The 24543-nt window shown below is 38.9% G+C and overlaps 1 protein-coding gene across 1 annotated transcript in view; it reads right to left on the bottom strand.

The window, feature by feature from the left end:
- The window catches only part of znf385b (zinc finger protein 385B), an 85822-nt gene extending 69866 nt beyond the window's left edge, over positions 1-15956 (bottom strand). Inside the window, 1 exon segment of the mRNA XM_055015227.1 lies at positions 15708-15956. The gene's annotated coding sequence lies outside the window, so the exon portion shown is untranslated.
- Positions 15957-24543: the final 8587 nt, after the last annotated feature.

Below are 24543 nucleotides of genomic sequence, written 5' to 3'. Positions count from 1 at the left end.
TCTGTTTCTCTGTGGTCATTTTTGGTCATTACCAGTCTGTTTGTGTTTGTTTTGTCTCTTTTTATGATAATTTTGTGTCTCATTGAGTCATTTTGTGTTTTTCTGTGGTTGTTTGTGGTATTTTATAACACAAAATAACAGTACGAGAAATCACTTTCCACTAAGTTCCCCATTACAAAAACACCTCTCAAGGAAGTGTGTTAATTCCAGATCACATGACCTGCTCCACATGATGTCATTTCCTCCTGGAGTAAAGACTGGCCAGATTCCAAAGCTTTCTGAGTTATTTAATATAAAGTAGTCAACAGGTTTACTACAATATCTTTATAAATTACTTTCAATTTCAATTATATTCAGTTGTATATGTTATATTTAGAAGAATCTTTCTGTAAAAATGTCACGTGGTGTTTGGTTATAGGCGGCAAAAATGCCAACTCTGATACAAAAAGTCCAGCAGTTATATATTGACCCGACTGACTATTGATGAGTGATTTCAGTCCACTGCTCATGTTCAGTCCAACAGCATCAGAGGGATGTAATTTGGATCAGGATCAGAAAGTGATGTAGAGCATGTTTGTGTGGAATTTAATCCTCTCATGTGTGCAACTGACATCATGTTGTATGGTTTACATACCGCAGCAGGGATTACACACACACACACACACACACACACACACACACACACACACACACATACACACACACACACACACACACACACACACACACACACTCGACACAGCAAGAGGTAGAGTGAGCTCGTTCAGTCTGTCCAACCTTCACTTCAGGACACTGTGACTTCAGTTCCATCTTTAAATAGCTGCTCTGCTCCGTCAGGACCTGACACTTACTGCTCAAGGTGAAACTCTGCCTTCACACTGAAACCCACCAATGAGCCACCAGCGCTAACAGCCACCGCTAACAGCCACTGCTAACAAAGACACCCGAGACCCCGAGGGGCCCCGTCACTAATGAACCTCCACCGACCGGCCCCGACACTCAGCACAGGAAGAGGACCAGATAGTATAACCGTGAAAATTCTCTGTCTCATCAACACATTTATCAGCAGTAATGAGGACGTGGAGCGAGTTCAGGATGTTTTTTTAATGTCCGTGTGCAGATGTCCACAATGTCAAAATGGAAAAAACCAGCAGCAGCAGCACTGCAGATTATTCTCTATTTCTCTATCGACTTTAATCTATTTGAACACCACTGGCTGTGTCATCAGCTGTAACATTAGATTAACAGTTTGACATTTTGTAAAACTGTTCTTCCAAAGAATTTATATGAGAAGTTGATTTAACCCCTGTCTTCATGCCAAATATAAAGCTACAGCCATCAGACAGTTAGCTTAGCTTAGCATAATAATACTTTGAAACTAGGGACTTCTGATAATATCAGCCCACTGATATTATCGGCTGATATTGGCATTAAAATGTAACATCGGTCAATATCGTTATTGTATTTTTTCGCCTAGCATGAAAACCAATAAAATAATGTCTGGATTTTGCTCATAGAGGGAGGGAGAGTGTGATCTGTTGTTTGAGACAATTAAAAAAATAAATGTCATTTTTTCCATAACTTAAGTTGAAGTAGTTTTCTTATTTTGCACAAACAATATTTACATTTGAAAGCCTTGTTGTATTTGAGAATGTATCCAGTGAGGCATCACAATAAAATGAGGTATGATGTGTTAATTCCACCACAGGAGATATGTGATGTTACCTAAAATTAGTTAAATAACCCACATATATCGGTATCGGTTGATATCGGAATGAGACATTGAGAGTCGGACAATATCAGCATATAGGTGATTGGCGAAAAAAGACAATATCAGACATTCCTACTTGAAACAAACCATTTTCTATCTCTTTCTTGGTTGAATTATGGAGGCTGCGGTGGAAATTATTTTAGGTGACATGCGTAGCAGCATGCGGTAAGGAACATTTTTCTAGGCCTATCTTTCAACTTAATACAAGTGCCCTGATGGCCCGTTATCCCAACAACGCTGCCCACTGTTCCCAAGTCACGCTGCTGCTTTGACATATTTACTGTTGTCATAACGACCACCTAACACGTGACAAGAGCGGACGTTGCGACATGCACAGATTTGATATCATATCTGGGCTGTAATGTCAGTAAATGTGAGTAAAATACAGACTTCTCTTATCCCGTGCAAACAGTTCATTAGTGTGACCTTAGTAATGTCGTTGTTGCAACTTTTACGGACCTGTGACCAAACTTCTCATTCACACGTGAAGCCGACATGTTCAGATGTCAGAACGGAAAAGAGTGCACATGTCAAACTACGGTTGTTATCAACATCACAAGACAGCGAACAGGCTTGTAAAATATAACTAATGTACAGTATTTACAGAACTGTGAAACGGCACAAAGACCGACAGAATGTGGAAAATGACTTCAGGTGAGCGCTGTTTTATTTTTAAAACAATCGTGCAAAAAATGTGAAATCGTTTGGAATTAATGTGAAAATGTTTAACTAACAGAGTTTCCTACCAGAAAAGGAAACCTTAGAATCACAGAGATAAACCAGATGTTCCTCTATTACAGACTGTCAGGGATTAACACACATACACACGCACATGCACACGCACACGCACACAAGCTACTGCATGTAGGTTACCCAGCAGGCTGTGCAAGATTTGATAGGACATGATTGGTTGAGCCAGAACGGGATTGTGGGATTGGGATTATAATCTACAGATAAGTGTGTGTGTGTTTGTGTGGGTGTGTGTGTGTGTGAGTGTGTGTGTGTGTGTGTGTGTGTGTGTGTGTGGTAGCTCAGTTAGTATAATCTGTGGTCTAATAATAGAGATTACCACTCGCACTCTTCTGAGCATCGTCTAACTTCCTCCCTGCTGAAGAGTCCTCAGAACAAACCCCTCCGACCTCTGACCTCCCCATGACTGTGTGCGTCTCTTTGTTGTCACTGTGTGTCTGTCTGTGAGCATTTAGCATCTTCTCACAATTTTATGTTTGTAGTCATAGCGCATGTCTTTGTGCTTGTTTTGCGTCTCAGTAGTCGTTTTGTATCTCTGCGGGTTGTTTTAGGCCTTTTAGTGTCTCTCTCCAGTCTTTTTCTATCATCTTGCAGTCAGGTTTGAGGTCTTTTTCGGTGACATTTTGCAGGTGAAGCAGAACTGCAGACGCTGCTGTTGGTTGGAAACCTGCAGCTGAACTTTAGCGTGTATTTCACCCTGGAGATGAATGGAGGCTGACGGCGTCACTGTAACTATGACAACAAGTGAACACTACATCAGCTGCCTGCTGACGATCACACAATTGTGATCCCACTACAAATCCACCGCTGAGGACTTATCGGGACTTATCAGTCGGAAATGATACAAGGAACAACTGATTAAATTGTGGGGGTGTTTCTGTGTCCCATCAATTCCCGTCGCCTGCTACATATTTAGGTCACGTGATTCGGTATCCGTACATAACGTACATATGCAGAACACACGCTTGTGCTCAGTGCAAAGTCATTTTGTTGGTGGGTACATCTATCTTAAATGGTGCCATGATTTCTGATAATCAATAACTAAACAAATGCTGCATTTCTGACAATGCCATATGGGGGAATGAGCAGCCTTGGAGGAGTACTGCGCTCTCTCTATGCATTTCCTTCGAACTTTTATCGCAGTTTGTTTTATCAACAGTCCAATTTTTCTACCTCACCGAAGTGAAAAATTGCATGAAGTTCTTTTATGCACAAATTGAAAATCCATATAATAAAAAGAGGTTTACAGAAACACCCTTGAATGAATAAAATACAACTATAGCAACTGCATCCAGTCATGAAACAACCCTCCATCCCATCACCCCTGTGAACACAGTTAATGCAGAGAGTATAATTAGCCTGATGATGTACAATACATTGGTTTAATGTTGTGATGGTGAAGTCAAAGAGAGAAACCCTGAAGTATAAATCAAACAAACACACATGTATCTACAGCAGGACTCCTGCTATTAATCCTACTTTATGTGTAAGTGCACTTTAAGCCTACAATTTTTCATCACGCAGCACTAAAGCAGATTAACTACTCGACCCAGAGACAGTCTCTGCTGCAGGACACAGTTTCAGGTGTTTTTCCTCAAGAAGGAACACAAAACTGTTGACAGTCCCTTTTATGCAGGTGAAACCTTTCTTTCAGAAAGTTTCATGCACAACTTTCAGGGATGATGAAGCTTTTTCAAACATCTGTGCTGCATATGACACAACCAGGCCTGCAAAAGATGGCTGTGACTATAACATAAACAGTAAAATCATATATATATATATATATATATATATATATATATATATATATATATATATATATATATATATATATATATATATATATATATATATATATATGGCCCGGTGCATGCTGGGAAAGACTCCAGTGACCCAAATCAGCTTGAGCAGGTAGAGCAGATGCATGTTCTGCATGTATGGATTATTTAGATGAAGTCATGTGTCTCTGTGGGCCTAAAGCTGGCCTGACTTCTGGAGGCCACATCCACACCTTCGCGACCAAAACCAAGACGAATCTTAAAGAAATGTTGGAGTCAGCAGCAGCAGCTCATGTTGTGACGGCAGAAAAAAAACTGAGCTCTGACACTCAGCTCCAATCGGCCCGACTCAGCTGGACTCAGGATTACTCAGCTGTTTTAGTCACGATGCTACCAGCCTCTTCATATAGACAACCGTATGGCCTGTCTGCTCACCATTCTGACTCAAGATACCTCAACTACTAATGGATGGATGCAAATTCATGCTCCCCAGAGGATGAATCCCTCTTTGCTCCGTAGCACTGCCAGTTGTAGAGAAATATTTTGACTAGAGATCGACTAATATGTTATTTTTCAGAGCTTATATCAATACTGACTGGTAGTAATCCTGGAGAGCATTAACCCTCGTGTTGTCCTGTGGGTCAAAACTGATCCGTCTTAAAGCTTGAAAATGTGGGGGAAAAAAAAAGAAAAAATCACAGTGAAACTTCTGATATCCACATTTTCAACATTTTTGGGAAATCTTTGGACATTTTTTGGTGGAAAAAAAGAAATGTTAAAAATGTTTCTTAAAATATTCACAAAAAGTTTTTATGTGAATGTTCTTAAAGAAAATATTAGAAGTTTTACTGATATATATGTAATCACTTTAGACATTTTTAGAATTTTTTTGGAAGATTTTTACAAATTTTTTGAAAATATTTACAGCTCATGTATGCTAAATGTTTTGACAAGTATGTAAAGAATACAGGCTTTTGCCACCTTTTGGGGCTTGTGGAACAGAATGATGAATAATTTTGTTTTGTTTTGCACTGCAGAGCTATTCAGTTGTCAAGGGAACAGACTGGATTGATTATAATAACTTTAACATACTTAAATAAAATTGGACTTGGGGCCAAAAACCTTAATCGGGACAATCCTAGAGTTATTATCAACAGGAAGGTGAACTGGGTGAGGTGAACATACCCGTCAGACGTTTAACGGTGGTTAAGACAACCACTCCTTCCAAACGTACCACAGACTAAACCTCAGCACCACAAACACATGGTGTGACCACAGCACATACACCAGCTGTGTTCACATTAGGTGTTAAGGACTCGAGGCTGCAGCCGGAAAACATGAACAAGGCCCGAAAGACGAGAAGATGGCTGTGACATCACTTCCTTCTCAACATGCCGACTTATCAAACATTCAACAGCTGCTCCACTCAACTAATGGAAGAAGAAACGTGAGACAAATGGACAGAAACAAACACCTTGGCAGGCAATTTAAGGGTAAGTTTCTTCTCTCCAAAGGCGTTCCAGGCAACCAACTAAAGTGTAGAGGTGCAGAGTGACGTTACAGAGGAGAGGACATCCAGAGGAAAGTCTCAGTTTCTATAGAAAGAACAACATCACCTTCAAATTAAGGACACTGCGACTTTGTGTTTGACCAAATTAACTTTTCTGTACTTTTCCCGTTGACACACAAAAGTCATTTGTCTTTCTGACTGAGAGTCATGTCTGCACTGAGCCAGCTGAGAAAACAAAATCTTTACTCTTTTAGTATTTTGCTCCTCTTTCAGCAGATGAATCATGAAAAAGCTGAACTCTGGAAAACAATAATGCAAGTTAAACATTAAGTCTGCTGATAAAAGACAATTCCGTGATCCTACTAACAAGCTTTCACTGTGTTGCTGAGGTCTAAAAACATTTAAAAATGCATCACTGAACAATGTTTCTGCTCTGGGTCCCATGTCCTTTACTACCATAAACACACACACTGTATTTTATTTCAGTTCAACCCAACTCATCCCATCCTGGCGCTACTAGAGCACCACATGTGGACTAGTCTGCTGCTGAACCTGGTCCCCAACAAATGGGCTATTTCCTCCTGTTAAGGTCATTTAAAGATGATACTGTCAGCCAGTGGAGAATAAGATGATTTTAACTGCAGTAAAGCCACTTAAGGGAATCAAAAGGGTGAAAGTTGTACGTTAAGGAGCTAAGGAGTTAATCCTTTCTTCTCCGGAGGTCACTGTACCGAGAAAAGACCGAGTCTGTGAACAAAATGTCACCGTTTTTACTGAGTTGCATCTTGGAGCACAGCTGGTGGAGTTAGAGAGCGTGGACCATTCATTTAAGAGGCCGCCTGCTATCATTAAAACGGTTGCAGCATTTGTTGTGCTAACAGATTAAATTACATCAGCACCACTGACTCACTGTAACGAGGCTGTTATTTAATCTCTGAGTTACAGTTTTGACTGCACAGAAGTAAATCTGACACTTTTCGGCTCACTGATTGCATTTTTTTTTTTCAGATTTTGCCTTGACATAGACGCTGCCTTCCATCCTGTGTTCTCATCTAAACCTTAACAAGCCAAAGACTCCCGTTAATCCCCTTAACAAAGCCGGTGAGTCAAGATAATAGAGCTTCCCCTTAGTGGTCGACCAAATGGTAGTCAGAAGTGTCTTAGCAGAGTTTCGATGGGCTGGCTGACGTCAGGGAAGAATAAACTCTACAATAATTGGATCCTGTCCTTTACACAGCAGTATTTATGTGTTGATATGTCAGGTAGGAAATCCAATAACAAACTCTAACAGAATGAAGAATATTATGAAAGAAAAGTTCACCCACAGCATGGTCCACAGGTACACAAAAATAACAGTTAAAAAAACAAAGTGGTAAGAACTTTATGGGTGTTTTTGATGGTTCACCACATTGATGCAGTGGGTAAGTGTCTTTTTTGATGGGGGACGGGTGCACTACATGATCAGGCTTATTAATAAAATGTTCCCCTGCAGATTATTGCTCCACTTTCAGAATCATTTCTGCTTTTGCCTTTTTGCTGTGACTTTCATTGTGCTTGGAGTTTTCAGTTTTACAGACTTGTTATTAGCTGCAACTTTGTATTTCTCTGTAACGTACTACTATGCTAACAATGCTATGAACAACATTCTCTCTCACCTCTGGAGCTCAAATCATTTCCTGATTCTCACTCAAACGATTTGGAGGAAAGTTCCCACAGCATTTTTCTCTAACAGAAGAGTGACTTGAGATGTAATTTATCTAAAATGCGAAGGAGCTTTGCTGCATTAGATAACATTAAACATGTTCACTGTTCAGTATTCTAATGTAGAGATGAGAACTTAAAGATATAAACTGCTTCCAAGTATTGCACATTCTGCAATCACACACACACACACATATATATATATATATATATATATATATATATATATATACTATACTGGACCACCCATCCTACCCCTCATGTGCACTAGTTCTGTTGACATATTTATATCTGTTGGGGATTTAGTTTTATTTCTATATAGTCTGCCTTTTTCCAGTCACCAATCGAAATTTTGCTGTGTGGAAACATAATGACTAATAAAGATTCTTGATTGTTAACGTACGCAAGGCTAAGCTAACAGGCAGATCTGACAGATAAGAGAATCCATCCATCCATCAATTATGCCTGCTGTACTCACAGAGAGACTGGAGTCTATTCCAGCTGATATAAGCGAAGGTACGGTCTGGACAGGTGACCAGTCCATCACAGAGATAAATATGAGAATACGACCAATTTATCATCTAATTCTTCTGTGAATTCCCCCCAAACTGATTTGCTTTATTCAGCTGACACTCAGCAGGAACCCGGCCATCTGTTCCATATGTTGGCTGTGATGAAGCCGGGCCAAAGGATTTAAAGATTTAGCTGTTTTTCTTATTGTTTCAGCTGTTTCTGTGTAATAAAAACGCAGAGTGTGGACGTCACTTCGGATTACCTAAAGATCCGTCTCACAGGTGAAACTCCTGAAGACTTCCTGCAGCCGCCCGACCGACGGCACAGCGTGAAAATGAGTGTGTGTCTGTTTGTGTGTCAGTGTGACCTTCACAACCTTACTGTGTGTGTGTGCGTGTGTATGTGTGTGTTTAATACCTCAGAGACACAAGTCGCAAGGTAACACTTCATCACTGCCGTCCTATTTACACACACACTTTCTCTTTCAAACACACACCATCAAATTTTCCTTTATACACTTCATCCTTTTTACACATAAACACACAAAAACACACCCACAATTGTTCGGCTCACCATCAGCCCTCTAATTGTGTTTTTGATAATAATCACCCAATCACATTTCATTACTGTCATCACTTCCTCTTCATCACATGACAGGAAATTAATTAAAACTTTTGGAGAAAACACAGAGAGCAGGTGCAGACACACACACACACACACACACACACACACACACACACACACACACACACACACACACACACACACACACACACACACACACACACACACACACACACACACACACACACACACACACACACACACACACACACACACACAGACAGGTAGCTCCATAAATCACAGCAGACAGAATGGGAGTAATGGGGTGGCTAGCTGTTAGCGCTGGTTGCTCCACGCTCTGCAATGTTCTCAGTGTTCCTGATAAAGTAACAGGAAAAAAAAAAGAGTTGTTTGCTGTCAACCTGAACAAAGTGTGTGTGCAGCTTCATTGGTGACAAGCCTACCGAGTGAGCACTGAACCTATTTGTGCAGTGATCAGTGTGATGTATGAGTTCAGGACAACTGGATTTATCAGAAGATTGATGTCACTCTGTTTGTCTGTTGACATGGTTGGTTTCGCATGTTGTCTCCATATGGTGTAAACAAACAAGATATCAGAAATTTGCGAGCTTTAAAAGTGTTGGTCGCTGGATTTTGAGAGCTTTTAATGAAGAGTACCTGTCTACATTCAATGAGTCGGACAAAAACTAGCCGTTTCAGGTTATTTCTAGTCTTTGCTAAGCTAGTCTGTATATTTAACATACAAAGGGTGACATCAATCTGCTCAACAGCAATAAAAATTCACATCTATATATCAGTCCCTCCAGGAATTTGCGATGTTGCAATCGCAACAATTTACGCAAATGCAACCAATCTCCGTGAATTCTGCGTGACCTTGCAATTTCATCCAATCACCGCAACTTTTCCGCAATTTTGGCCCTGAAATTGATGTAAAATTCACATTTCAGCTCAGCAGTGAAGTTGTTCAGATGAGCTCATTACACCTGCCTGCTGTCACACACACGCACACACACACACGCGCACACACACACACACACACACACACACACACACACACACACACACACACACACACACACACACACACACACACACACACACACACACACACACACACACACACACACACACACACACACACAGAGCTACAATAGCTTAAGTACAGAAACAACAGTTTGTGCTTACATCACTCTGTGTGTGTTTGTGTGTGTGTGTGTGTGTGTGTGTGTGTGTGTGTGCGCCGCAGGTTTCCAAACTAATCTGCCCTGACGTAACAACATGCTGCTCCTCAATCTGCCCACTGCTGGAGTCCTGGCCCACGTACACACAAACGCACTGTTTAGTGATGCTGTCATGCTCTATAAATAGGTAAAATTGATTTGTGTGGAGGAGAACTAGAGGGAGTGTGTTACAGTAAGATCTACCTGTACTGTACATCCGGACAACACAAACTAGCGACTGTTAAACACACATCTTCAGTGCAGCCTGGCGGTTAACAAATACATCCTCACCAATATTTAGCATTACACAATAGCTGCAGGTTAGTACCGTCAAATACTGGTACTAGTAGGTTTACCCAGTCTACCAGTAGGTTTATGCAGTCTACCAGAAGGTCTATCCAGTTGACCAGTAGGTCTATCCAGTCTACAAGTAGGTCTATCCAGTCTACCAGTAGGTCTATCCAGTCTACAAGTAGGTCTATCCAGTCTACCAGGAGGTTTATATGGTCTACCAGTAGGTTTCAGTGAATACTGTCTACCAGTAGGTTAGTACAGTGGAATATCATGTTAGTGGGGCATAAGACCTAGTTAAAGAGCAGGTTAGTAGTAGTACAAATAGTAGATGGTTACAGTCTACCAATAGGTTAGTAAGTACAGTTCAACAGCAGGTCACTACAAATAATCTCATAGTAGGTTAGTACAGTGAAATACTAGTTTAGTGAGACGTAGTACAGGTTAGTACAACCTAGCAGCAGGTAAGTACAGTGGAACACCAGCATCTTATTAATAAATTAGTAGTAATAGCTAGTTAGTACTGTCTAACAACAGGTTAATAACATCTAATACTGCAGTCTCATAGTGGGTTAGTTAAATCCATGACTAGTTATTATGGTCTAACAGCAGGTCTAAACATTAGATTAATACAGTCTAATAGCTACTTATTACATAGTGCAGTCTAATTACAGGTTAAATCAATCAAATATGAGACTAAGGCGTAACATCTGGTTAGTATGTCCTCTCCAGCATAAGGTCTAACAGTCCAGGGTCTCCATAGTTGACACTGTGGGGCCTCCAGACAAATCAAGACAAGATTTAATGACATTAAAACACCAAGCCTGTGCTCGCCTCATCCTGCTGTAAAACCATGTTGTCCAGGATAAAACCTCAATAAAGCTTAGGGCAAACATCCAACTGGGTCTTCACTGATTGATAGTGTTGGTGGATATCTAGTTAACTGTGTTCGTGAGAAAAGATGTTATTTGATGCCAGCTGCAGCGGCGTGAACAAACAGTGTCTTTACCTCACGTCAATAAGTCACTTCCCCTTCGACTCTACTGCACCTGATTCAGGAGGCTCACTGACAGTGGGTTTGTATTAAACGTTTACTGATGAGACCAGTTTAACAACCAGTTAACACAAACAACCAGTTAACACTAACAACCAATTAACCCTCGTGTCGTCCTGCGGGTCAAAATTGACTCGTTTTGAAGTTTGAAAATGTGGGAAAAAAATACATATTTTCGCAGTGAAACTCCTGATGTCCACATGTTCAACATTTTTGGGAAATCTGAACATTTTTTGGTGGAAAAAAAGAAATGTTAAAAATGTTTCTTAAGAACATTCACCAAAAAAAAATCACCCGAAATCCAGCAACATTTGCTGGATTTCGGGTGATTTTTTGTGAATATTCTCAAAGAAAATATTAGAAGTTTTACTGATATATATGTAATCACTTTAGATATTTTTAGGATTTTTTTGGGAAGATTTTTACTCATTTTTTTGAAAATATACAAGAACTTTTTGCCAAATTTGGGGGATTTTTTGAAAAATAAAACTTTTAAGGAGTTATTGGAATTTTCTTACTGAAGGTTTTGCAAATTTTCAGAAATTTGGGGATTTTTTTTGCTAAATTTTTGGATTTTTTTTTCAGACAAGGAAAGAATATTTTTTGGTGCCCGTAAATGAGGACAACAGGAGGGTTAAAACACCCAGTTAGCTTGAGTAGCATCAACTAATGCCCAGTATAACAGCAGTACAAATGAATGGCAGGTGCAGTTTAACAGCTTCTATCTCCTCTAAAGCTGCCCTTAGTGTCTGATTCCTTCTTCTGACTGGATGTTTAGCTCAGTGTGTCGCTGCTCTGCCTCACTGTCAGCTTTCCTCTCGCTTTAATTAAGTTGATTGCTGTTAATTAAACTCAAAAGAGGCCTGAGACACACAGAGCAAAGGTCCAAACATCCAAATACAGAGCAGCAGCAGCACAACAGGCAAGGAGGGAAGGAAGGAAAGAAGGAAAGGACATAGGGGGTGTGGAGGACAGAAGGATGGATGTCCTGCTCAGTACACATGGGACGACTGAAAACACCAGATTCCAGGTCACAAAGGAGAAGCAGAAATAATAGAGACAGGCAAAGAAATAAGGAAAAGAAGGAGGACAGAAAGGAAGGGAGGAAAAATATGTTTTCAGGTCACAGGAGGAGAAACGAAGGAAAAGAAGCAGAAGGTGAGAGAAGTGAAGGAAAGGAGGACAGAGTTTAGGGGGAAAATCAGTTTCCAGGTCTGGTTGAGTCTGAGCTGCAGGAGGCGCTAAAGTCCAGCTGATCGGGAATCAATATCAGACCAATCAGCGCACGCACACACACACAGAAAACACACACACACACACGCAGAAAACACACACACCCACTGTGTGCACACAGTCTGTCAAACTATCACCTATGTGAAAATTAACAACATCTTCGTGACAAAGACAGAGAGGACAACAACTCTGAATGATTCGTGTGTGTGTGTGTGTGTGTGTGTGTGTGTGTGTGTGTGTGTGTATGTGTGTGTGTGTTTTGTAAGGGATTATCTGACAATAAGGAATCATGTTCAATACACCCACAAGATTATACTGTCTGTCTGTCTGTCGTCCCTTCATCCCAGAGTTTTAACAGAATCACTTATAGTGTGTATATATATGTATGTATATATATGTATGTATATATATGTATATATATATATATATATATATATATATATATATATATATATATATATATATATATATATATATATATATATATATATATATATATATACATACAACTACGGTTTTGAATCAAAACAGCTGTAAGAATTCAATTTGCTGGATGGAAACTGTTATTAACGGGAATAAATTTCATTTTGTTTTGGGCCTTATGTGGTTTTATAAGTGACTTCCGGCAAGTAGGTCCAACTGGCTGGGATTCAAACCAAGGTGTCACTGAACTCATCGCTGGGCTATTATTTATGTTTAAGTCTGGTTAAAATGACCAGATCTCCTTTTTAATGTCAATACAAACAATACAGATAAATAAAACTGACCTTAAGCCTTTTTGCTTTAAAAATTACCTACAGAGATCAACAGATTACCAAAATGTTTACTGCTGAATTTAATTTCTTTTGACTAACTGATTATCTGCAAACAATAGCAACGAACCCTAAAACTGTTGCTGCAGTTTCATTTAAAACTCAGGATTAACTGATAATATTTCAAACAGAGCGAGAGGAAAAGGAACACCTGACATGCAGAGGTGCAAAATGGACAAAAGAGTTAAAGGTAAAGGTACTAATTATGCAGAACAAAGACTTCCAGCTGTTATATTAATAGGAATTATTTCTATTCTAGCTATTGGTGCAGTATAAAATGGTCAAACATGAGGCTGACTAATTACCATGTTGTAACATGCAGGCAGGATTTAAGAAATATGCTAGATTTTGTGAAAAGTCCTCCATAAAAAATGTCACAACAGTGTGTAAATATTGCTGTTAAAATGCACTAAAAGTACCAAAAGAAAAGTGAGTATTCAGGTGAATGGCCGCTTTTAGTGTTACATTTTTACATGGGACTATATGGGATCAATTCATCACTAATGTTGTAAACGCGCTAATTCCAGCTACCTGATTTGTTTTTGAGCAGTTTAATCTGTGATAATGGATCATAACTGTAAACTCATCATTGATTTCTAAGGTACTTAATTTACAAAGTGACTATAGCTGTTAAATAAGAGAATTTATGTTGAAAATATTTAGATTTTTACTCTAATACACCCATCAGACAGTTTAAATTACATGCTGGTTGAGGTGGAGATTATCTAAATACTACTACTACTAATACTACTACCTCTACTACTACTACTACTACTACTATTTCAATGATCCAGTAGGGTTTATTCTAAAATAACACTAAAAAGGTCGTTTTACTGCACAATTAGTAGTTTTATTTGATACCTTTTAACAGATAACATTTACAGATTTTAACTACATTTAATATTAAACTTCTACTTGTAATGGAGTATTTTAAGCAACAGATCATAGTACCTGTCACACAACTGTACAGTAATAAAGTACTAAACTCGATCATTTCAATTTTACTTCACTACATTTCAGAAGGAAATCATTTTACTGACAGAACTATTATCAGATATTACATATTAAACTGGATTTTTACTACTAACGGTGTATTTTTAGAGGAGAAACAAATGTAACTAAGTATTTTTACTCGAGCACAGTACACTATGGTGCAAATATGAGTTATCTTTTTTTTCCTCAAGCATTTCTAAGAAGAACTTTAAAAATAAAATGCACTTCAAATACTCGATCATTTAGCAACTAATAAATAAATAATGAACGAAAGATTATTCTGGTAACTTTTCATGGAAAAATATGAAACATTTCATGGTTTCAGCTTCTGCAATATATTATATATATAGATTTATGGCTTTTCCGTGCATCAGATGTCATTAAAGTGAATAATTTAGAAGTCAGGGCTGTAAAACAAGGCATGTGAAGAAGTCACCAGTCAGTTCAGGTTGACTTTCTAACATGCATTTATCACTATTTTGTCACCTTTTGCAAACCAAACAATACATCCATCAATAAATCCCTATTGGGAAGAATAATGTTAAAAAGTAGCTGCAGGACTTAAATAAAAACCTCAAAAATAGCAAAATTCTGCTTAAACATTCCTGCATGAGTAATTCTGATTTCTGATCTGAGGAATTTTGGATCATTTTTGTGTAATTTTGGTTATTTTTTGAGTCATTTTCAACAGTTTTCAAGTATTTTTTTGAGCAATTTTCATTAATTTTATGAATAATTTGGTGGGGTTTTGTCACTACTGGCAATTTTTGAGAAATATGGGACAGATTTCATTTAATTTTGCACAGCTTTCATGTCATTTTGACTCATTTTTAATGGGAAAAAAAAACATTTGAGCTCTGTTAAAAACTGCAACCAGATCAGTTTTACATCCATTCTGGTGTCACAGTCTACAGACAAAAAATGCAGATAAATTTTAAGACTTTTTGGAGCAATTTTGGATATTTTTTTTGTCGTTTTCAACAGTTTAACACTATTTTGGACAATCTGGAAGACATTCAGGACGATTTTCTTTGTAATTTTGCACAACTTTCATGTCACTGAGTAATTTTGAATGGATAAAAAACACATGTGAGTTCTGTTAAAAACTGCAACCAGATCAGTTTTACATCCATCCAGGTGTCACAGCATAAAAGACAGTATTGGAATGTTTGCTCTGTGATACTGATGACCTGTATTTATATTAAAAAAAAGATTTAAGTAAAATAATAGCAGCTCCAGCAGCCAGACTGAATGAACATAAATGAAATCTGATTATTTTTGTTTGGAATGAAATCAGCGGTGCATAAAGAGCAGACAGGCTGTTCAAATACTATCAGAATACAGAGAGAAAAGCAAGAAAAGCAGCATTTAAACCTCCAGACTTGAATCCTCTGGAGCTGCTCGCTGCTTCAATAACCTTCAGCTGACAAAGAAAAGAAAACAGAAAAGAAACCAGAGGAGGATAAAATAGAAGACGGACGGAGAAGGTGACTTACCGGAGGGAGGTGATGGACGGATGAAGAAAGTAGAGTCCTGTTTGCTTTGACGCGCTCAACTCCGCTCTCACGCGCTGTCAGCTGCCAATCAGTCACCGATAATCGATACCGAGCCGATCCGTGTCTCCGCTGCGAGAGTCTGCCTGATCAGTCATCGATCACCGGTGCGATCCTCCAGACATCCATCAGGTATCCGGACACCGATCAACTCTGCCGGATCAGCCGAGAGACGCGCGCTCTGCGCTGTGCCGAGAGCGGAGCGGCGGGATTGCGCATGCGCCGCGCACACACAACCACACACACACACACACACACACACACACACACACACACACACACACACACACACACACACACACACACACACACACACACACACACACACACACACACACACACACAATAATTCCTTAAAAGTTTCATTTTAAAAAAAAAAAAAAATTGGCAAGAAAATTGTAAATATTTTCAAAAAATGAGTACAAATCTTCCAAAAAAATCCTAAAAATATCTAAAGTGATTACAGATATATCAGCAAAACTTCTAATATTTTCTTTAAGAACATTCACATAAAAATAAAAAACTTTTTTGTGAATGTTCTTAAGAAACATTTTTAACATTTCTTTTGTTCCACCAAAAAATGTTCAAAGATTTTCCAAAAATGTAGAAAATGTGGACATCAGAAGTTTCATTGTGAAAATATGTATTTTTTCCCCACATTCCCAAACTTTAAAACAGGTCAGTTTTGACCTGCAGGACGATATGAGGGTTAAGGCAAAACCTGCTATTTACCCGTGGGAGTGCATGTGCATATTTGTGCACGTAGAGTTCAGCTTCTTGAGTTTTTTGGCAAATAAAAGATGATTAAATCTATTTTAAAACTGTAAATACTGCCTCTAGCACACACAGGTTCTCTTGTGTTTTTCAGTCTGTCTTCGTATTTACTGTAAACTCACCTGTCCGTGATGTCAGCGGGTGTCAGGCTAAAGGATCATTTCACACTTTGCTCCACCAGAGCTGAAACTTTACCACTGAAAGCCTCTTAAAACATGTCAAACTATACAGTACGCCTCCATGACAGCAAGCGTTTATTATTTATGGGAGTTTATGCTCAAAAACTGAGCTCACCTGTATCAGCAGGATGGAGTGGGCGTGGTCTTGATCACACCTGACTGACATAAATGTTGAGTTGCTCTCAGTTGGTTTTGTTGGGCTTTAGTTGCTTTGGTAGGGTTTCAAAATGGTGTCACGGGGATTCATTTTGTTTTTAGTTTAGGTAGTTTCAGTTGGTTTTAGCCTGTTTTAGGAGTTTAAATGTGATTTTGGTTGGTTTTTCTATGGTTCACTTGGTTTCAGTAGATTTCAGTTGGTCTTGGTTGGTTTCAGGAGCTTTCATTTGGTTATGGTTAGTATTGGTTGGTCAGTTGGGTTCATCAGGTCAGTTGGTCTTGGTTGGCTTTAGTAGGTGTCACTAGATTTAATTTGGTTTCAGTTGCCTTTATCTGGTCTTGGGTTGGTGTTGATTGGTTTCAGTGAAGTTCAGTTGGTTTCTTTGGGTTTGAATTTGGTTTGTTTCAGTGGGTTTAGTAGGTTTCGGTAGGTTTATTTCAGTTTCAGCTCTTCTTTGTTGGTTACCATTGGTTTTAGTTGGGTTTAGTTGTTTCCTAAAGGTTGACTTTGCTTGTTTCAGTAGGTTTCATTTCTTTCAGTCAGTTTTAGGTGGTCTGGGTTAGTTTCAGTTGGTTTTTAGGAGTTTAAATTTGATTTTGGTTGGTTTCTGTATGTTTCATTTGGTTTCAATAGATATCAGTTGGTCTTGGTTGGTTTCAGGAGGCTTAGTTTGATTATGGTTGGTATTGGTTGGTCAGTTGGGTTCAATTATGTTCAGCTGGTTTTATTATGTTTCAGTTGGTCTTGGTTGGTTTTAGTCCATTTCAATAGGTTTTAATTGGTTTTTAATTTACTTTATCTGGTCTTGGTTGGCTTGATGGGTTTCAGAGAAGTTCAGTTGGTTTCTGTGGGTTTGATTTTGCTTTGTTTCAGTGGGTATAGTTTTGTTTTAGGAGGTTTATTTTGGTTTCAGCTGGTTGTGGCTGGTTTCACTTGGATTCTCTTGGTTTCTTTAGGTTTGATTTTGGTTGTTCCAACTGGTTTGATTTGATTTCACCATTTCTTTGTTGGTTTTGGCTATTTCATTAGGTTTCAGTTAGTCTCAGTTGGTTTCAGTTCAGTTTGCTTGGTCTCTAAAGATTTGATTTTGGTTAGTTTCAGCAGGTTTAAGTTGATTTTATCAGATTTCAGTATGTTTAATATGGCTTCAGCTGGTTTTCAGTTCAGTTCGGTTGGGTTTATTTAGGTTCAGCTGTGCTCTTAGTTGGGTTTATTAGATTATTTGGATGGCTTTGGTTGGTTTTGGCAAGTTATAGTCAAATGTTGTGTTGTCCACTACTGGCACAACTTCTACAGAGTTCTGAAATGCATTTTTTAAAATAAGTTATTGTTTTTACATTACTAAGTAACTGTTGGTTTGTCAGAGCTCAAGAGGGGAGATGAGGTAAGCTAGAGGGTGTAGGAATATGGCAATGCCTGTAGGTGAAAGACCCAAGAAGGGTCCAAGGAATGAGTCTGGTGCTTTAGCTTAAAAAAAAAAGAAATTCAGCGTTAGGAGAAAGGATTACCATCTAAAAAAAAAAGTAACTGACAGAGACATATGTCAAGCAGATGTCAATGGTGTTTGTGTAATTAATCTCACTGCCAGATGGGAAAGATAAAAGTTCCAAATAGCAGCTTTAGGTTTTAATTATCAGGAATTACAGACAGAAGCAAAATTTCAAAGTAAATTTGATCAAAAGTACAAGAAGTGACAATACAGCTGGTCAATGGCTTTAAAGTACAAAAAAACTATGCATTTTAATCGATGTCACCGCTTAAAAAACATTCCAAGTACATAAAATGAGTAAGTAGCTCATGTTCACAACTTAAATTATGTAACTATAATCTGAGCAGAGGGAGTAATCACCGCGGAATAATAACGAACCACTTCCAAGTCGAGATAAGAAGCTACGGTTCTTCCAATCAACAAAGGAAATGTATTCATTTATTATTCATGCATTTAATTATTTCTGCATTTAACTATTTATACTTCAGTCGTCCCTACAAAACAAGCCATTGGTAAAAGGTAACGTCAACCCAGAGCTGGATGTGAGCCATGCTGAGCAACACACAGGGAAGTAAAAGTCACTGATTCGTGGCTTAACTGGGTGTAGATGCTTCAGTTTAGACGGACATCAGGTAACGTGATGCCAGAGAGCTGCAACATTTCACACCGCTGCTCTGAGAGAGACACACTTCTGCCTGTCGGTCTTTCTGTAAAGCAAAGCATGATGGGAAACTCCTGGAGCTGAGCTAACTCTCTTTAGACTCACATGTTCTCCTCGAATTATAGGTCAACAAAACCTCAACGTTCCTTCATCCGCTGCAGCTCATTCTGCCTCAAACCACCAAATACTTACCAGAGCACCAACTTTGTACTAATCCACCTCTGAAAATCAGCATGTGCCTGTCTGTTTTAGAACATTAAATGACCCTTTAAAGATATAAAACAACATTTTTCAAGGTATTATAAAATCCTGTCTGTCAAACAGACAGAACAACCATGGCTAAAAGGATTTATTTAAGAAAATTAGAATTTTGTTGCTATATTTTCCAAGTGTCCACAAGTGTTGGCAATACTGTGAAAAAAGACTACACACTTGAGTATTTACATTTATTCATTTCTTTCCACGTGTCCTTATCTGCTCAATGCAAACACAGCATGCACTTCAGTCCAATTCAGATAAAAAAAACTCAAATTTTGTCATTAATGGCTTCTCTGCTGTGCCTATGAATGAATCATTTTAGTTTTTTTCAACAGAATCTGAATACTGCATTTTATTTTTGTCAATTTCTTTGAATGAGACATCCAGAAAAGTGTATTGTTGATGAAATATGATTTTAAGCTAAGATTTAGTGACTTTTTCCAACAGAAGAGCTGATTCTATCGTTTGTTGCTCAGATAAATGCTATAATTGTGGTAGCAGGCAAACATAGTGGAGCATTTAACCAAATATTTCATTGAGTAGATGGTGGAGACCAAAAACAGAGCTAAAAGAGAGCAGATATCGGAGTTAGATTCACCAGGAGGACAGAAACCAGACTTCTAATGAATAATAACAATGCTCTGGATATGTTTATAAGCAACCAGGTTGAGCATATCAATTTCACAAAGTGATGATATGTGACTGTTGTATTTACAGCTCGTTTCTGCCTCCCTCAGGTGGACAAAAATCTGTTTGCTGCAGGTTTAAAATCATCTCTCCTCATGAAAGGTGTTTAAAAATATTGTGTCTTCTTGTGTTAAATTGAAACATCCCAGTTTATAAATGAGTAAATATTTCCCAAAATTTAGCCTGGCATGTTTGACTTCATTGGAAACTAAAGATGTAGTCCAACTCCTAGTCCTCACTGATCCTCCATAATTGTTTTCTTTAGTCTGAGCTCATGTTTCCTCTTTTCTCCCCCCTGTCCTCCATTTCTCCCCTCTTCCTTCCCCCTTCTCTCCTGCAGCACAGGGCCTTGCTGTGGTTTCCCAGAGTTCCTTGCAGCTCCCAGGTCCCAGTGGATCCTTTCCTCCATTTGCAGCGGCAGCAAACCAATCCCATCCGCTCACTCCTCGCTACATCCAGCCTATCACAACGCAGCGCTGCACCGACCCATTTCCACATGCTTACATCTCCCCCTCTCACCTTGAATATCGAGTCAAGGTTGTACAAGGATACAGCAGAGTGTGTGTGAGGTGGAAGACACTCCTGTAAAACCAGTGCAAACACACACAGATTTAACTATCAGTGCATTCTAGTTGGGTGTGAACTTTCCGATCCACTTGTGTTGGTCAGAAATGTTAATTCTTTGAGGAATACTTTGATATTGCATATTGTTCTCAGATGTGTTCAATATGAAATTACACATTATTTGCAATTTGTTTAGTTTGTACTGACTGTAATGTTTATAGGAAACCAGTTAAGACACCTGGAAGTGAATGGACCTCGTCCAAAAAAACAACATTTTTTATTTTTTTGTCTTCTACAGGCAGTGCGTAGTTACGGCTGCTTCATTAGTAATATCAAGAGTTAAAAATGTGACCTATAACCCAAAAAGTAACCCAATATAATACAAATAATAATGGTGTTAATAAGAGTGTTAAGGTTGAGGATCAAACCCTCTAATCAGTATTCCATGTGTGTTCCTTACTGAGGTGAAGACGCTGCAGCCAGTCACAGACACGAATCATTTAACAATCCCTCCAGGAATTCGCGATGTTCCGATGGCTACAATTAACGCAAATTCAACCAATCTCCGTGAATTCTGCGATTGCAATTTTGTCCAATCACCGCAACTTTTCCACAATGACTTCTACCAATCATAGCAGTCCCCAGTGCAAACGTAACACACATACGTCACCGAATTCATTTCCTTGTTTATGGTTTGAAGATGCAGGCATGTCCCCTTCTAATGTCTCTCATTTACCAACAAAATTACTGCTAAAGACCATGAAAAACAATTCCTGATGTTCTTCACCAAAGCAGAGGTAAACTGTTTTACACCCATGAAACCTTGTGGTGGAATACAAACGAAAATCATCGACTGACAAACACTTTTCTACCCAACTGCACCAATTCTGGTTCCACTAAATTTGTTGTCTTTCTGATTTGGTTCTTAAGTCAGGACTTTGGGTAGACCAGTCTAGAACCTTCATTCTAGCCTGATAGAACCATTTCTTTTCCACGTCTGATGTGTGTCTGGGCTCAATGTCTTGTTGAAACATCCAACTGTGTCCAAGATCAACCTTCTGCTGATGGTTTTAGGTTTTCCTGACGAACGTGGAAGTAATCCTCCTTCTTCATTTTTCCATTTACTTTGTGGAAAGCTTCAGTTCCACAGAGTGTGATACTGTCCCCACCATGCTTGGTGGCAGGTTTGCTGTTCCTGGGGTTAAAAAAGTGCAAGACCTGCCAAAGACAGTCTGAAACCAGTCCTCAAAAAGTCTAAAACCAGGACCAAAATCAGACCTAAACTACTCTTAAAAAAGTTCAAGACATTGTAAAACCAGTCCTAAGCCAGTCTTTAAAAGACCTAAAACCAGGAGCAAAATCAAATCTAAACCAGTCCAAAAAAATGCTCAGAACCAATCAGAATACAGTCAGAAGCCAGTCCCAAAAAAGTCAAAACCCAGCACAAAGTCAGGACCAAAACCAAACCTAAACTACTGCCCCCATCACTCTGGAACAGGGTAAGTCTGGACTCATCAGACCACATGACCTTCTTCCATTGCTCCAGAGTCCAACCTTTATGCTACCTAGCAAACTGAAGCCTGTTTTTCTGATTAGCCTCACTGATCAGTGGTTTTCTTAGAGCTACAGCTGTTTAGTTCCAATCCCTGTGGAAATGTTCTTACTTTCACTATTAAACAGCCGTGAGTTCTACTGTTGATTTCCTACAATCATCTAAGAGTTTATTCCTGGAAGGTGATGGTTCTCCACTATCTTTCAGGTTTTAATAATGTGTTGGATGGTTCTTCACCTGATTTTAGTAGTTTCATCTCCTTAGTTGCTTTCTTTTGTTTGATGCAGGTCAATAATTTGACCCTTCTGAGACAGATTAACATCCTTTCCATGACCACAGGATATGTCTTCCAACATGGTTGTTTAAGAAATGAGAAGCTCCTCACTGCATCAGTTAGGGTTAAATAAGTTGTTGTCATCACTGCAGTAATTACCCAATGGAAGGATCTTATCTATTTGCTGAGTTAAATCCAGGTGGAGACTATGATTTGGGACAGGCAGTGTACGTGGCTGTTGAACATCATGAGACTCTATATCAACTCCTCAAATTGTTCTGAGATATATCAGTCCAGAGAAAAGTTACAACTAAACAACTAAAAGACAGGCCAATATTAGCATTTGTGGAACTAACATTTGTTGCATGTTCTTTTTGGAGATTTTATACAAATTCTGGAATATTAGCCAGCAGGACATCAGTGACAGTATCCAGAGCTACAGCTGTTTGCTGTAAGAGATGAAGCTGCTCCTGACAGTTTACCTGTTTATTAGGCAGCTGCTGAGAGTGACGTTAGTGAGGGATAATCTGGATCAGTGTAGGAAGGAGACGGACTCCACATCTTTGATCACGTTGAAAAACCAGGCAGGTATGACAGGAAAAGTTCACAATCTTTTAGCTGTGTTGTTCCTGTTGGAGAGCAGAGAGGCAGTTAACTGCAGACATCAGCAGAGGAAACTGTTTACTGTAAACACAAACACTGTTTACAAATAAAATACCCCACTGGATAGCTCTCATTTCAAAGTGGTAAAACCTGAAAGGGATGAACCTGTATGACACAGAACACCTACAAAAGATAAGATTTCCCTTTGAAATGTAATCTTCAGTGCACTAAATCCTTAAAAGTCTTATTTCACATACTTTAGTTTCACGGTTCATCCTTTCTATGCAGCAACCTGCCTCATCTGTGTAATCAAACGGATTTAAAAGTAAAATATAGGAGTTTTACAGATTTCCCACTTGATTTGAAAATTAGCATATTCAGACACATTTTCATGAAGCTGACAAACTGTAAATACGGGCTAAGATTTCACCTGGCAACAACAGGAAGTCACCATACACAAGAAACGCTTCAGAAAACAAAACAGTGTTAATGTCTAATTCCACATGCATAATAGAAGTCTTTCTGAATATGTCAACTTATACTTCTAATGGAGAATATGCTTTCAGTATATTTACTTCTGTAAAGGACCAGAGTTACACTTGTTGGTGTTTACCTGCAAACAGCTGATTGTTTTCACATTTAGTATCCAAATCCTTTACTTAAGTAAAAGTACTAAGTAAGTAAGTTGTTCAAAAATAGAGACATTAACATTGATCAGTACATTTATTGTAACCAATACGTATATTTCAGTAAATAATGTTTTACTTAAAGGCTAATTAAGGAACGCACTTCACTAGAAATATAATTTTAAAAAGTACTGTACCAACATTATGTCATCTTTGGACATTTATTGTTATTATTATCCCTTATTAATCCCATGAGGGGAAATTCTGATTTTAGCATATCCCCGCAAATCAGGGGGTCAGAGCGCTATTGTTGTAACTGTGTCTTCTTTATCATTCTTTTCCATTTCCATTCCACTGCTGTTCTTCTGTGGCCGAGCAACACACCGCAGGAGTTCACAAACACAACAGCTTCAGCAGAATGCCCAGACGGCACAAAAAACTGCATGCAGACGGTGTTCTTCTCAATGTGTCACAGCCAGAATCAGAACAACCAAAGCAAGTAAACGACGACAGCTGCAGTCACAGTGACATCTATGTACTTAGACGTTTGCAGACATAATCTGAGCTAAAGTCTCAGCGGTCAGTGAGAGAATCGGTGAACCAGCCCTAGTTTTCATCATTCAGCTGCAGTCATCTCCAGGATCTTTTTGAACAGCGGCTTGGTCTGAGAGGCTCCCTCTGACTTAAACTGAATTTCCATCCTTTCATATCCTCCTCAGACCACTGCTGCTTGGATTTGGCATCCGTATTTACCGGTTTTCAAAACATTAACGCTAAACACTACTACGACTAAGACTACTACTACTACTACTAGCTCAGCTGTTTAAAAATGGCGGTTCTGTTTCCACCTTTGATCGCTGGTCACCGTAACCCGCCCCCAGCCCGTGACATCCTCGGTTCTGAACTCTGGCCCAGCAAAGAGCTGGTGTCTGAAAAGCACCAGTTTTTGGAGCCT

Source organism: Amphiprion ocellaris, chromosome 11, assembly GCF_022539595.1.
Source record: "Amphiprion ocellaris isolate individual 3 ecotype Okinawa chromosome 11, ASM2253959v1, whole genome shotgun sequence".
NCBI classification, from domain to species: Eukaryota; Metazoa; Chordata; class Actinopteri; family Pomacentridae; genus Amphiprion; species Amphiprion ocellaris.
The sequence above is the reverse complement of the archived record's forward strand: the minus strand, read 5'-3'. Positions and strand labels throughout refer to the sequence as shown.